The sequence below is a fragment of the Pristiophorus japonicus genome, chromosome 2 (assembly GCF_044704955.1).
Source record: "Pristiophorus japonicus isolate sPriJap1 chromosome 2, sPriJap1.hap1, whole genome shotgun sequence".
Lineage (NCBI taxonomy): Eukaryota > Metazoa > Chordata > Chondrichthyes > Pristiophoridae > Pristiophorus > Pristiophorus japonicus.
Window position 1 is genome coordinate 359266064 of NC_091978.1, and position 15154 is coordinate 359281217.

General features: G+C 46.0%; 1 protein-coding gene across 4 annotated transcripts in view; it reads left to right on the top strand.

Annotated features, from left to right (window-relative positions):
• The first annotated feature begins 1700 nt into the window (after nucleotides 1–1700).
• The window catches only part of tbck (TBC1 domain containing kinase), a 223558-nt gene continuing 210104 nt past the window's right edge, over nucleotides 1701–15154 (top strand). Inside the window, exon 1 of one of the 4 annotated variants that reach the window (XM_070872609.1) lies at nucleotides 1701–1790. The gene's annotated coding sequence lies outside the window, so the exon portion shown is untranslated. Of the gene's footprint in view, nucleotides 1791–7992; nucleotides 8015–12155; nucleotides 12178–13217; nucleotides 13294–15154 lie in introns of those variants that run through there. The other 3 variants (XM_070872627.1, XM_070872618.1, XM_070872595.1) reach the window with 3 other exon arrangements.

A 15154-nucleotide genomic window follows, 5' to 3' on the forward strand; every position in this document is an offset into this window, starting at 1 on the left:
TCCCCCGTATTTTGAGGCTGTGCCCCCTAGTTCTAGTCTCCCCGACCAGTGGAAACAACCTCTCTGCCTCTATCTTGTCTATCCCTTTCATTATTTTAAATGTTTCTATAAGATCAACCCTCATCCTTCTGAACTCCAACGAGTAAAGACCCAGTCTACTCAATCTATCATCATAATTACAACATGCTGCGGTGCAGAGGGACCTGGGGGTCCTTGTGCATGAATCCCAAAAAGTTCGTTTGTAGGTGCAGCATGTAATCAGGAAGGCAATATCTCCGGAATCAGCCTAGTGAATCGTCTCTGTACCCCCTCCAAAGCTAGTATATCATTCCTTAAGAAAGGTGACCAAAACTGCACGCAGTACTCCAGGTGCGGCCTCACCTATACCCTGTACAGTTGCAGCAGGACCTCCCTGCTTTTGTACTCCATCCCTCTCGCAATGAAGGCCAACATTCCATTTGCCTCCTTTCCCTTCTTGTCTATCTTTCCGAATTGTCAGATACCCGTGTATGTTTAATTCCCAGTCTTGGCCACCCTGCAACCACGTTTCTGTAATGGCCACCAAATCATAACCATTTGTAATGATTTGTGCCGTCAACTCATTTACTTTATTTCGAATGCTGCGTGCGTTTAGCTAGAGTGTTTTAATACTAGTTTTTAGACCATGATTTTTAGTTTTGACCCCTCCTGCAGCCCCTTTATATTCATACATATTGTCCCTTGTGGTTTACACTTACCCCAGTGCTACTCTACTCTGTTGCCTCCTGCCTTTTGCATTCTTTCTTGGGGTCCTGTTCATCTGAGCTCTCACCCACTCTAACCAGCTCAGAGCCCTCTCCTGGGTTCCGAATACTCCTTGCATTGAGGCACCGAGCTTTCATGCTTGCCTTTTTATTACACTTTGACCCTTTAGAATTTTGCTGTAAAGTGGCCCTTTTTGTTTTTTGCCTTGGGTTTCTCTGCCCTCCACTTTTACTCATCTCCTTTCTGTCCTTTGCTTTTGTCTCCTTTTTATTTCCCTCTGTCTCCCTGCATTGGTTCCCATCCCTCTGCCATATTAGTTTAACTCCTCCCCAACAGCACTAGCAAACACTCCCCCTAGGACATTGGTTCCGGTCCTGCCCAGGTGCAGATCGTCCGGTTTGTACTGGTCCCACCTCCCCCAGAACTGGTTCCAATGCCCCAGGAATTTGAATCCCTCCGTGCTGCACCACTGCTCAAGCCACGTATTCATCTGAGCTATCCTGCGATTCCTACTCTGACTAGCTCGTGGCACTGGTAGCAATCCCGAGATTACTACTTTTGAGGTCCTACGTTTTAATTTAGCTCCTAGCTGCTTAAATTCATCTCGTAGGACCTCATCCCTTTTTTTTTACCTATATCGTTGGTACCAATGTGCACCACGACAACTGGCTGTTCACCCTCCCTTTTCAGAATGTCCTGCACCCGCTCCGAGACATCCTTGACCCTTGCACCAGGGAGGCAACATACCATCCTGGAGTCTCGGTTGCGGCCACAGAAATGCCTATCTATTCCCCTTACAATTGAATCCCCTATCACTAACGCTCGCCCGCTCTTTTTCATGCCCTCCTGTGCAGCAGAGCCAGCCATGGTGCCATGAACTTGGCTGCTGCTGCCCTCCCCTGATGAGTCATCCCCCTCAACAGTACTCAAAGCGGTGTATTTGTTTTGCAGGGGGATGACCGCAGGGGACCCCTGCACTACCTTCCTCGCACTGCTCTTCCTGCTGGTCTTCCATTCCCTATCTGGCTGTGGACCCTTCACCTGCAGTAAGACCAACTCGCAACACGTGCTACTCACGTTATTCTCAGCATCGTGAACACTCCAAAGTGAATCCACCCTCAGCTCCAATTCCACAACGTGGACCGTCAGGAGCTGGAGGCGGATACACTTCCCACATGGTACAGGAGGAGCATATCACATGACCGAGCTCTCCTGCCATGACTTAACCCTTAGATACACTTAAATTGGCAACAACAATGCTAAAGTTTACTCACTGTTATAGAAAAGAAAAAAGAGAAACTACTCACCAATCACTTACCCCCTTGGCTGTGACGTCACTTTTCTGTTTCTTCCTACTTCTTTTTTGCCTTCTCCCTGTAGCTGCACAAGCACGCCTCTCCACGCACCTCCGACGCTGCCCCCGATTGCCGCCACGTTGGGCCTTTTATAGGCCTCTCGCCGACCCCGGACTCGCGCCTCTCCACGCACCTCCGACACTGCTCCCAACTGCCGCCGCGTTGGGCCTTTTATAGGCCTCTCGCCGACCCCGGACTCACAACAAAGGCAATAATCTTTGGCTTACTACCTGAGCCATGAGCAAATTGCATAGGATCAATAAGATCAGAGAGTTGAATGTGTGACTCAGAGATTAGTGTGGGAGAAATGGGTTTTGATTTATGGGGCACTGGCACCAGTACTGGGAAAATGCAAACTGTTCCGTTGGGAAAGGCTTCCTTCACTTGAACCATGCTGGGACCAGTGTCCTGGTGAATTGAATAACTAGGGCTGTAGATCGGGCTTTAAACTAAATTGTGGATAGTGGGTTGATGGCACAAATAGAAATAAATGGGTATGAGCTGATAGCCATTACAGAGACATAGTTGCAAGGTGACCAAGGCTGGGAACTGAATATTCAGGGGTACTTGACATTTCAGAAGAATAGGCAGCGAGGCAAAGGAGGTGGAATAGGTCTGTTAATAAAGGATGAGATCAGTGCAGTAGTGAGAAATGATATTAGCTCAGAAAATCAAGATTTGGAATCAGTTTGGGTAGAGATGAGAAATAGTAAGAGAAATAAGTCACCGGTGGGAATAGTCTATAGGCCCCCTAATAGTAACTACACTGTAGGACAGAGTATAAATCAAGTAATAATGGGGGCTTGTAAGAAAGGTACTGCAATAATCATGGGCGATTTTAATCTTCATATAGATTGGATAAATCAAATTGGCAAAGGCAACCTTAAGGACGAGTTCATGGAATGTATTCGGGATGGTTTCTTAGAACAATACGTTGTGGAACCAATCGGCTATTTTAGATCTGGTAATGTGTAATGCAATAGGATTTATTGTGTTCCTAATACAGATGAGGCTGCACACAGGGAGGTTAAAGTAACAGTGACCTTAGTCTTTAATAAGACACTCCAGAGTGAGGAACAGGCCTTAAGGGCCGGCTTATATACAGTGCTCCCAAGGAATGCTGGGATTCCTTGGGACTTCAGAGGATGAGCTCCTTGGTGGCAGAACATGGGAGTGCATGCTTTACAGATACACAACATCACTCTCCCCACTTCCTTCCTTCCCCCCACCCCCCGCCCCCCGCCCCCCCAAAAGTCAAAGTGAAAACTATTTACAAGGTGAGGCGGTCGGGAGTCTTTCTTTCCCTGGGTACTGCCTCAGTACAAATGTCTGTTCTGGTGTGTTGACTGTGCCTTCACTGGGCTGGCGTGTTGTTGGCCCTGCAGGGCTGCTAGGTGAGCCTGGCCTTGCTGGGCTGTTGGGCGTGATGGGTTCGATTTCCTGGTCCGGCGTGGTGTCGTTGATCCTTTGGGCGTGTGTTGTGGGCTCGAAAAAGGTGGTGTCTGCTGTGGGTTGTTCAGGGCAATCTGTGAACCGCAGCCTCGTTTGGTCCAGGTGCTTTCTGCAAATTTGTCAATTGTCTAGTTTGACTACAAACACCCTATTCCCTTCTTTAGCTATCACCGTCCCAGAAACGACCGCAGCTCCGTGACGTTCTGTGGCCTGGGTGCGTTCCTGATAGCCTCTGTCTTGGCATCTGTGGGCCGAATGCCGTCCGCCGCGATCTTTCTCCCCAAAAACTCCACTTCTGTTACCATGAAGACGCATTTCGACCTCTTCAGCCACAGCCCTACGCGATCCAGTCGCTGGAGGACCTCCTCCAGGTTTTGTAGGTGCTCGGCGGTGTCCCGATCCGTGACCAAAATGTCATCCTGAAAGACCACCATTTGTGGTACCGACTTGAGTAGGCACTCCATTTTTCTCTGGAAGATCGCTGCAGCTGACCGAATTCCAAACGGTCATCTGTTCTAGATGAACAGTCCCTTGTGCGTGTTGGTGCAGGTGAGGCCCTTCGAAGCCTCTTCCAGCTCCTGCGTCATATAGGCCGAAGTCAAGTCGAGCTTGGTGAATGTCTTGCCTCCTGCCAGCGTTGCAAATAGGTCATCTGCCATAGGTAGCGGGTATTGGTCCTGTAGCGAGAAACGATTAATGGTTACTTTATAATCGCCTCAAATCCTGACCGTGCCATCACTTTTGAGTACTGCAACAATCGGGCTGGCCCACTCGCTGAATTCCACTGCGGAGATGATGCCCTTGCATTGCAACCTGTCCAGCTTGATTTCCACACTCCCTCATCATGTGAGGTACCGCTCCCGCCTTGTGGTGAATGGGTCGTGCCTCTGGGACTAAGTGGATCCGCACCTTCGCCCCAGAAAAGTTTCCAATGCCTGGCTCAAAAAGGGAAGGAACCTGGGTACATGAGACCTCATCGACATGTGATAACGCTCCGATATCATCCGAGTTCCAGCGGATTTTGCCCAGCCGGCTCCTTCCAAGCAGTGTGGGGCCATTGCCCGGGACAATCCAGAGTGGCAGTTCGTGCACTGTGCCCTCGAAGGTGACCTTGACCATGGCACTGCCCACGACAGTGATAAGCTCTTTGGTGTACATTCTCAGTTTCGTGTGGATGGGGCTCAGGGCTGGTCTGAATGCCTTGTTGCACCACAGTCTCTCAAACATCTTTTTGTTCATGATGGATTGGCTAGCGCCAGTGTCCAGTTCCATGGCTACGGGTAAGCCATTCAATTTTATGTTTAGCATTATAGGTGGACATTTCGGCGAAAATGTGTGCACCCCGTGTACTTCAGCATCTGCCTTCTCTCTCTGAAGCTCGAAATTGCTTTGATCCACCATGGACCGATCTTCCTCTGCCACGTGGTGGTTAGCAGGTTTTGCAGAGCTTGCAGCTCGTTTGCAAGCTCGTTGGAGGTGCCCCATTGTTCCACAGCTCTTGCAAACATACCCTTTGAAGCGGCATGAATAAGCTGAATGGAAGCCTTCACAACGCCAACAAGGTATGAATTGCCTTGCATTCATCCCTTGTTGGGGTCTCAGTCATCTGGGTCACCTGAGGCCTGCTGGCAGTTGCAGAATCGTGGGTTCTGCCCTGTACATTTCTGCTCGCAAACACAGTTCCAGTTAATTTATGAACATTGCTAGCACTTGTGTGCTGAGAGTTTTGTTTGGTGTTATCACTGGTGGACATAAACGCCTGTGCTATCGCAATGGTCTTACTGATGGTCTCGTGGCCAATGCCCAGTACAAAAAAGTCTCTGAGCATTTGCTCCAGGTAGCCATCAAACTCACATTGGCCTGCAAGTCGCCTTAGCTCGGCGGTGTAGCTCGATACTTCCTGATCTTCAGATCGCTGGTACGTGTAGAACCGATACCTCCCCATCAGCACGCTCTGCCTCGGGTTAAGATGCTCCCGAACCAATGTACACAGCTCCTCATACGACTTATCTGTGGGTTTCACCGGAGCCAGAAGATTCTTCATGAGGCTGTAGATCGGTGCCCCACAGACTGTGAGGAGGACCGCTCTCCTTTTTGCAGCGCTTCCTTCTCCGTCCAGCTCGTTGGCTACAAAATACTGGTCTAGCCGTTCGACATTGGCTTCCCAGTCCTCCCCCTCCAAGAACTTCTCCAGGATGCCCACAGTTTGCTGCATCTTTGCGTTGGATTTGTATTCTCGTCGCCAGTTATTATGTTCCTAACACAGATGAGACTGCACACAGAGAGGTTAAAGTAACAGTGACCTCAGTCTTTAATAAGACACTCCAGAGTGAGGAACAGGCCTTAGGGGGCCGGCTTATATACAGTGCTCCCAAGGGATGCTGGGATCCCTTGGGACTTAAGGGGATGAGCTCCCTGGTGGCAGAACATGGGAGTATATGCCTTACAGATACACAACAGGATTAATTAATGATTTCATAGTAAAGGATCCTCTGGGGAAGAGTGATCATAGCGTGGTAGAATTTCAAATTCTGTGAGCGTGAGAAACCTGGGTCTGAAACTAGTGTCCTAAACTTAAATAAAGGCAATTACAAAGGTATGAAGTCAGTTGGCTAAGTGGACTGGACAACTAGACTAAAGGGTAAGACGGTAGATAAGCGGTGGCAGACATTTAAGGAGATATTTCATAACTCTCAACAAAGATATGTTCCAGTGAGAAAGAAAGACTCTGAGAAGGATGAACCATCTGTGGTTAACTAAGGAAGTTAAGGATGGTATCAAATTGAAAGAAAAGGCGTACAATGTTGTGAAGATTGTTGGTAAACCAGAGGACTGGGACCCTTTTAGAAACCAGCAAAGGATGACTAAAAAAATAAGAGAGAGAAGATAGATTGAGAGTAAACTAGCAAGAAATATAAAAAGAGACAGTAAGAGCTTCTACAGGTATATGAAAATGAAGAGAGTATCTAAATGTCCTGCTACTATTTTCTTAATAATGGATTCCAGCATTTTCCCAACGACAGATGTTAGGCTAACTGGTCTTCTGCTTTCTGTCTCTCTCCTTTCTTGAATAGGGACGCTACATTTGCTGTTTTCCAATCCGCTGGGACCTCTCCAGAATCTAGGGAATTTTGGTCGATAACAACCAATGCATCTCTGCAGCCACTTCTTTTAAAGCTCTAGGATGCAGGCCATCAGGTCCAGGGAATCCATTATTATGAAAATAGTAGCAGGACATTGAGAAAATCATAATATAATCAAGCAGAGTTGGCATGGTTTTATGAAAGGGAAATCGTGTTTGACAAATTTACAAGAGTTCTTTGAGGATGTAATGAGCAGGGTGGATAAAGGGGAACCAATAGATGTGTATTTGGATTTCCAGAAGGCATTCGATTAAGTGCCACATAAAAGGTTACATCACAAGATAAGACCTCATGGGGTTGGGGGCAATATATAACCTACCTCTTTAAACTTTTGATCATCTATCTGCCTTAATTTCTTCTGTGGCTCGGTGTCAAATTTATCTGTTTGTCTATAACACTTTTGTGAAGCTCCTTGGGACGTTTTACTATGTTAAAGGCGCTATATAAATAAAAGTTATTATGATTATTGTACATTAGCATGGATAGAGGATTGACTAACTAATAGAAAACAGAGAGTCGGGATAAATGAGTCATTTTCAGGTTGCCAAATTGTAACTAGTGGGGTGCCACAGGGATCATTGCTGGGGCCTCAACTATTAGTGACTTGGATGAAGGAAGTGAGTGTACTGTAGCCAAATTTGCTGATGATACAAAGATAGGTGGGAAAGCAAGTCGTGAGTAGGACACTAAGGGCCCAAGTTTCCACAAGAAAAAAAACGGGCGCCCCTCCGAGCCTAAAAAAATCCTCGGTATTCTCCACCTACTTACAGGTCCTCTGGCCCTCGGCGCAGCCAGCATGAGCTGTGGGGGGGGGGGGGGGGGCGGAGCCAGGTCCCTGCGCTGAAAACAGTGCCGGGACCTCTGCACATGCGCGCTACAGTCGGCACGCAAGTGCAGTAGCTCCAGGCGCCGAACTGTGTGGGAGGGGCCTGAAGCACGCAGCCCCTAGCCCTGGCTCAATGGCCTCACTGGGGCTGCGTGAATAAGGCTCCTCCCACGGCCAGCTCCTGCTCCACCCCCGACCAGAACCGACACTCGCTCCCGCCTGCCTCCGGACCAGACCCAACACCCGCCCCCCCCCCCCCCCCCCCCCCCCCGCTGACCCCACCCGCTCCCCCCCCCGCCGACCAGACCCGACCTGACACCCGCTCCTCTCTCTCTCTCCCTCCCCCCTCTCTCTCTCTCTCTCTCTCCCTCTCCCTCCCCCTCTCTCTCTCTCCCTTCCTCCCCCTCTCTCTCTCTCTCTCTCTCTCCCCCTCCCTCCCGCTCAGCGGCACGAACGGCTGCAGAATTCTCCCTGGCTGAAGCACTTTCACGCAGGTAGGAAGATGGTTTATTTAATCTTTTCTTGGCTTATAAAGAGACAACTTTATTGCTAACAGATCTCTGGGAGAAGAGTTGAGATCCCGCGATCTGCGAGCACCTTCTCCCCGAGTGCCTTGTGCCGTGGGGTTATAAGCAGTTTACAGGGAGCGGAATACAATCATTTAAATTCATTTACATACAACCAATCAATCCATATGGCAAGGCAATTCATTTACATACAACTTTTTAGTCCTAGTGAAACCTGATAGCATGGCGCGAGTTTGGGGGCCCTTCCTCTGTATCTTCTTTTGTGGTTAGTTATTCTGTTGCAAAGCTTTCTATGAAACAGTGGCCTGCACCTGGCCAGGAGTCACTTGTTGCTGCAGAGTTCATATCAGGGACAGCAGATAGGCTTCTTGGTACAAAGTTCATTTAGTGGAAAGGCAGATAGTTGGCTTACCCCATCATGCTTTGCTATGTCCGAAAATCCACTCCAACACTGTTCCACCATTCAATTTGATCATGGTTGATCTGCCCAATTCCATGTATTTGCATTTGCTCCATGCCCCCTGATGATCTCACCGAACAAAAATCTATCGATCTCAGTCTTGAAAATCTCAATTGACCCAGCTTTTACAGCCTTTCAGAGGAGACAGTTCCACATTTCTACCAAAAGTGATTTCACGCCTAAATGGTCTAGCTCTAATATAAAAAATGCTCCCCCCTTGTTCTAGATTCTCTCACCAGAGGAAATAACTTCACTGAATCTACTCAATCGAATCATTTTATCCAAACTACTTTTCATAGACTAAACCTGTTTCTTTTGTCAGAATGAAAACATAGAAGTGGCTTTATTGGTACTTAGAACCAATGCCCCAAACAAACAAAACCGGGTGCTGGATAAAATCATTTCCTATTATGAATTCATTTGATTGTCTACTTTTACAAAATAAAATCAAAATATAAGAAACAGGCGCAGGAGTAGGCCATTTGACCCTGTGAGCCTGCGCCGCCATTCAATAAGATCATGGTTGATCTTGTAGAGATTAGCCAATTTGTTGATATTAGCTTATCTCTGATCTTTCAAATAATCAGGATCAACTGCAAACCAATATGGTGGGTAATATGATGTGATAAAACTAGATTGTGTTTAATCAGAGTTTAAAACAGAACATAACACACTAGTTATACAGAGAAAGCATGCGACCATGACAAGCAATTGGTACCGGTCCCGATCGGACAGACGGCTGGCGTGCGCAAACAGTTCTCTGGCTTGTGGCCTTTCTTCCTCTCGTATAGAATCTCCTAGAGTGTTGTCTTAGGTCAGCATGGGTCCACTTTCGGAAGAATGTCAACCAGCTCCACTCTTGTATGGCTCTCCCCTCCACCGTCTGTGCTAATAAGCTCACGAGATCTTTCTTTTATTCTCTTTTTAGGGGTGGGCCTGGGGTATGGACAGTATCATTCAACCTTTCGAGGTTCCTTTAAAACTAGATACCAATGGCACATCAAGATCTTTGTCTCAACTCTGCGATGAAAACCCTCCCCAAAAGTGGTCTCCTGTTTTTGTTCATGTCTTTCCTGTTTATAGTTTCTGAAGGCCCATCCATCTGATTTCCTCCTATCTTTCCCATTCTTTTTCTCCCAAGTTTGGAGTCAGACATGCCATTCCTGGCCTTCAGATGTTCATCGTTGCTTGTTATCAGTTATTTATGTTCACGCTGTTCAAGTAACTAACTATTTCTATCCATTATCAGACTATTGTACCATAGAATGAATCAGTAAATTCCCAAAGATATCTTCTATTCTCATACACTGGGTTAACTTACACCTTTTAAAGCAGTTTTGTTAAACAGAGTCAAAATCCTAACTTAGCAATATAATATGGTTATTAGCAGTAATGGAAGAAACATAGGCCTTGGGCTTTGGTTGGTCAAATTAAAGATACATGAAACAACCTTCCTAGCACACAAACAGCAGATAGCTAGCTTGGAAACAAGGTCATACATGATCATCATAGTGCAGAATGCTATAACATCCACAGGGAAGCAAAAACATAAGCAAGTTCTAAGCACCTATCCAGTTATCCTAATACTAGCCTGAGGAGACTTTTTGTCTCAAGATCTAAGACAATCGTGTAAACACAGCATTATTCGCGTCACAATTTTGTTCGTATAACCAGATACATTTTCGACACCCCTGATTTCTAATAATCTTCTACCTCACCTCCACTTTCCCACCTGATCCCCGTATCCCTTAATTCCCCAAAATCTATCCATCTCTGTCTTGAATATACTCTGACACTACTTAACCAGAATCACCAAGGTTAAAGTTTGTTTCTTTCCCATATTATCTCTATCTGAAGGTCTAGTGCCAAGCAAGCATCTATTAATGTGGGGAAGTATTTGAGCGGCGATGGGAACATTTTCAGTGTTTCTTTTGAAGGGTGTGAAGTACAGTATACTGATTGGCTCAAATCTCCTATTAAAAATAGTGCTTCATCATTGGTCCACATGGGCTAATCAGGAAGCAACCTTTTCTTATCCTCCAGGTACAGGAAGTTTGAGTTGCTCAGCCATAAGCTCCTGATGTCAATACAAAACACACAACGTAACTGCAGGCAGGGTTGAAGGAGCTCGGAGGCTAGATTCGGCCAGTGGGTCGTGTGTTGCGTGTGCCATGTTAAGTGATTGACTTACAACTTCTATTTTTGAAATGTTTGTGAGTAGGTTTGCCAGCATTGAGTGAAATTTATAAGATCAACAAAAATGAAACTGATATTTAAACCCATTGGAACATATGGAGCTGTGTTGACTTTCAAAGTCAAATGCATCCAAATAGATGTTCACTGTGGCTCAGTCAATTGCCCCCTCACCTCTGAGTCAGAAGGTTGTGGGTTCAAGTCCCACTACAGGAACTTGATCACAAAAATCTAGGCGAGCACTCCAGGGCAGTGCTGAGGAAGTGCTGTCTTTCAATTAAGACATTAAACCGAGGACGTAAAAGATCCCATGGCACTATTTTGAAGAAGAACAGGGGAGTTATCCCCGGTGCCCTGGCCAATATTTATCCCTCAATCAACGTATCAAAAACAGATTATCTGGTCATTATCACATTGCTGGGATCTTGCTGTGTGCAAATTGACTGTCACATTTCCTACCTTACAACAGTGACTACACTCCAACATGTGCTTCATTGGCTGTAAAGTACCTTCAGACATCCAGTGGTCACAAAAGATGCCATATAAATGTTTTTTTTAGTTGAAACCAAAATGAGTGAGTTTTGCTGCAGATCAGTGAGATTTGGCAACACGTAACGTTTTAGCTAAGTCTCACTGGCTTAAAGGAAACAATGAAGATTTTAGGCCAATCTTATCAATCCTGATTGTGAGAATGAGAAAGCCAAATAGAAGCACAGCATTCTAGAGAGGAACATAAGAGAAAGTGTGACAGCTACATGGAGAAGGAAAGAGGGAGACAAAGCAAGAGACAAAGATTAGAGAGTGGAAACAAACAGAGCAACTGAAAGGAAGAGGGATAAAGGCACACAATTACATGACTCCATCAACAGTGTACGCGATTATTTTATTGGTCAGACATAGGGGGTCTATTTCAGCTGTTTATACAGAGTATCCAGAAGCCATTCAGCATTCTAACTCTATTACACACTCCTAATTGTAATTGGTACCAAATTAATCAACTACGCTTTATATTGCGTAACTGGAAAGAAAGACTTGCATCTATATAGCGCCTTTCACCTCAGATCTGTGGAATATAATTTCACCACCGGACATCTCAAAGAACTTTACAGCCATTGAAGTACTTTTGAAGTGTAGTCACTTTTGTACTGTGAGAAACGCGGCAACCAATTTGCACACGGCAAGCTCCCACAAGCAGCAATGTGATAATGAACAGATAATCTGTTTTTGTTAAATTGATTGAGGGATAAATATTGAACAGGACACCAAGGATAATTCCCCTGCTCTTCTTCAAAATAGTGCCATGGAATCTTTTACGTCCACCTGAGAGAGCAGACAGGGCCTCGGTTTAACGCCTCATCCGAAAGATGGCACCTCCAACAGTGCAGCAGTCCCTCAGCACTGCACTGGAGCGCCAGCCTAGATTTTTGTGCTCAGGTTCCTGGAGTGCGAGTTGAACCCACAACCTCCTGACTCAGAGGTGAGTGTGCTACCCACTGAGCCACAGCTGACACACACATTTTAAATTGAGTGTGAAGCAGGGTTTGAATATCCTTCGCTAACCTCGGCATGTCCATGCGACTAAGAACAACAGATGGTGAGTGCATTGCTTGAATTCCATATTCTTCCTTTGTTCTATGCTGTCACTTGGATCATGACACTGGCACGGAAGCAAGAGGCCAACAATTGCATGTCTCTCGTGATGAAAGACAAGCTAGCTAATTGCTTCCTTTAAAGGAGCAAATCCAGTTGACGTGTTAACTCTATTTGGATGATGTGCTTTGTAGCATTGCATTGTAAATATAAGGAGCTTCAAAATACTTGGAGTGAATTTAGAGAAGCATTGTCTTGCCTGAGGTTTCTTAGGACATTTTAAATTGCTGTTATTTTTCCATTTGCCTGCCCTCAGTGGCTGGATGAGTTGTCAGAGTAAAGGATAGGTGTTGGGTGAGAAGACAGCTGTTCCATGCTCATTTAAAACTCAGATCTGTGGTATATAATTTCACTCAGATACCTGATTTTCCTCAAACACGCCTGTCATGCTACACATTTGGGATCAGAATTGAGTCAAAATATTCTCAATGGAAATTGCAATAGCCTGGTGTGGGGTTCTCTGGTGGCACATTAAGCTTTCAAACTTGTTTAAACAGGCTTAAGTATTAGCTTTAACTACGCGTTGGTGCAGTGCAATTGCACAGTCGCATCCTTCTGCTGCTTTTGCGCACCATAAGCCAATGTGTGATCATGCCATCATCACCATAGGCAGTCCCTCAGGGTCGAGGATGACTTGCTTCCACACTAAAAATGAGTACTCAGGTGACTGATTAACTCATTTTAAACGGTGTGTGAATTATTTTAACGTGGGGTGGCCGTTGCAGAGCAGCCACCACACGGGCTTAACGGAGCAAGTTCTTGGTTCAGTGGCAAGGTGATCCAAGACGACTGGAGACCAGGCTCTGCCACATGTGTCAATACATACACACAAACTCAAACATGCTCCTATTGTCCTCCTTCCCACAGGACCTCAGTCAGAGGAGCAGCTTGGAGCACGAGGCTGGAGCTGCGGGCAAATCATGCCACACATTCAATGTCCCCCGTAAGTTGCCCGGCTTCCTGCGCAGCCTGCCTCCCCCAATGCGCGGCCCATTCATATTCTTGCACACGCACGGTAGCTGTACTGGAAAAGCCGATGAGCGGCCTGCGCGGGACCTTGCAGATGACTGGGTGGCCATGCAGCTTAGCGGAAACATTGCATGCATCATAAACTTAAATGCTTTTAGGGCTGGAATTTCATCAGTCTTCCGCCGCGTTTTCGGCGGTATTTTTGGGTGGAAAGCCATCAGGTGGGAAAGTCATGGAAAGTGTTCCGCCGGCGGTTTTGAAATACCGCTCAGGAGCGGACCACCGGCGTGCAACACTCGAAAAACTGCTTCCGCCCGAGTTTGGTCACAGTGGTGACCCGTAGATGGGGAGAAAAAACCGCCGTGGAAAAAACAATCGGAGCAGCCCTTGGAAAGGCGGTGGTATGAAACCCTGCAAAAAAGGTAAGTTAAAGTTTAAAAATATATATATATTGCAGAGATTCTGTCGAAAAGAGTCTTGTGAATGTCTTCCGATTTTTTTTTTTCTGGAAAAATGTTTTTCCCCCCCCCCTCCAACTCGCAGCGGTAATCAGCCTCGGACTAAAGTTGACGAGGATCGCGGTTTCCGCCGCGAATCCTCGTACAACGCTGATTTTTCCCGCGGGCAGATTTTTTCATGAATTTTCCACCGTTCTTAATAGCGGAGTCGTAACGGTTTTTTTGGGTAGCAAACCGGTGGTGACGATTTTTGATCAAATTCCAGCCTCTTGCAACTTTGATAAAATTCCAGCCTCAGCTGGTAACCCTAGAAAGAGAGGAAAAAACGTTGCTCAATTAAACCAGTGTTGTCCGATACGATAGCCACGGGCCACATGTGGCTAATGGGAATCCAGATGTGACTCTACTTGACCGATCCCGACTCTGAATCCTGACTCCGAAACCCACCATGAGATCTACTGGAACAGTGAGACTCCAAATTCCAGGACCAGGGAGCATTGTCTGACATACTTTTGCTCACTAGTATTTATTTTGGAATCTGCCTCGATCTGACTGAAACACTCCTGAGGCGCTTTATTGAATACTGTTATTAAAAAATGAGTAACAGACACTGCCGTTGGGCTTGTGATCTCAACACTCCTATTCGCACAGCATATGCATGTGAACTTGAACTTTTTTGTGCGTTTGTTAGCTAAAATGGTAAGACGGAGTGTGTCAGTGTTGTTTTAGATTGTTGTGAGCGCTTTACTTTCTTGGCGACTGAATGGTGCTAGATGTTGGTAAAGTAAATATACACACGTGGAGTACATTTACCTGGATTGTGAGTGTGTGTGTGTAAGGGGTTTTTGACTAGAATCAGTGCATGTAGCTAAAGTCGTGTCGCTGTTGCCGCCTCTGTGGCTTGTTAAATTGTTTTTACAGCTTTAGAAACATAGAAGCATAGAAACATAGAAAATAGCCTCTTCCTTGGATTTACTATCCCTAATTTCCCTTGTTAGCCACTGTTGAGCCATCTTCCCCGTTTTATTTTTACGCCAGACAGGGATGTTCAATTGTTGAAGTTCATCCTTGTGATCTTTAAATGTCTGCCATTGCCTATCCACCGTCAATCCTTTAAGTATCTTTCGCCAGTTTATCCTAGCCAATTCATCAAAGTTACCTTTCTTTAAGTTCAGGACTCTAGTCTCTGAATTAACTGTGTCACTCTCCATCTTAATGAAGAATTGTACCATATTATGGTCACTCTTCCCCAAGGGGCCTCGCACAAGATTGCTAATTAATTCTCTCTCGTTACACAACACCCAGTCTAGGATGGCCAGCTCTCTAGTTGGTTCCTCGACATATTGGTCTAGAAAGCTATCCCTTATACACTCCAGG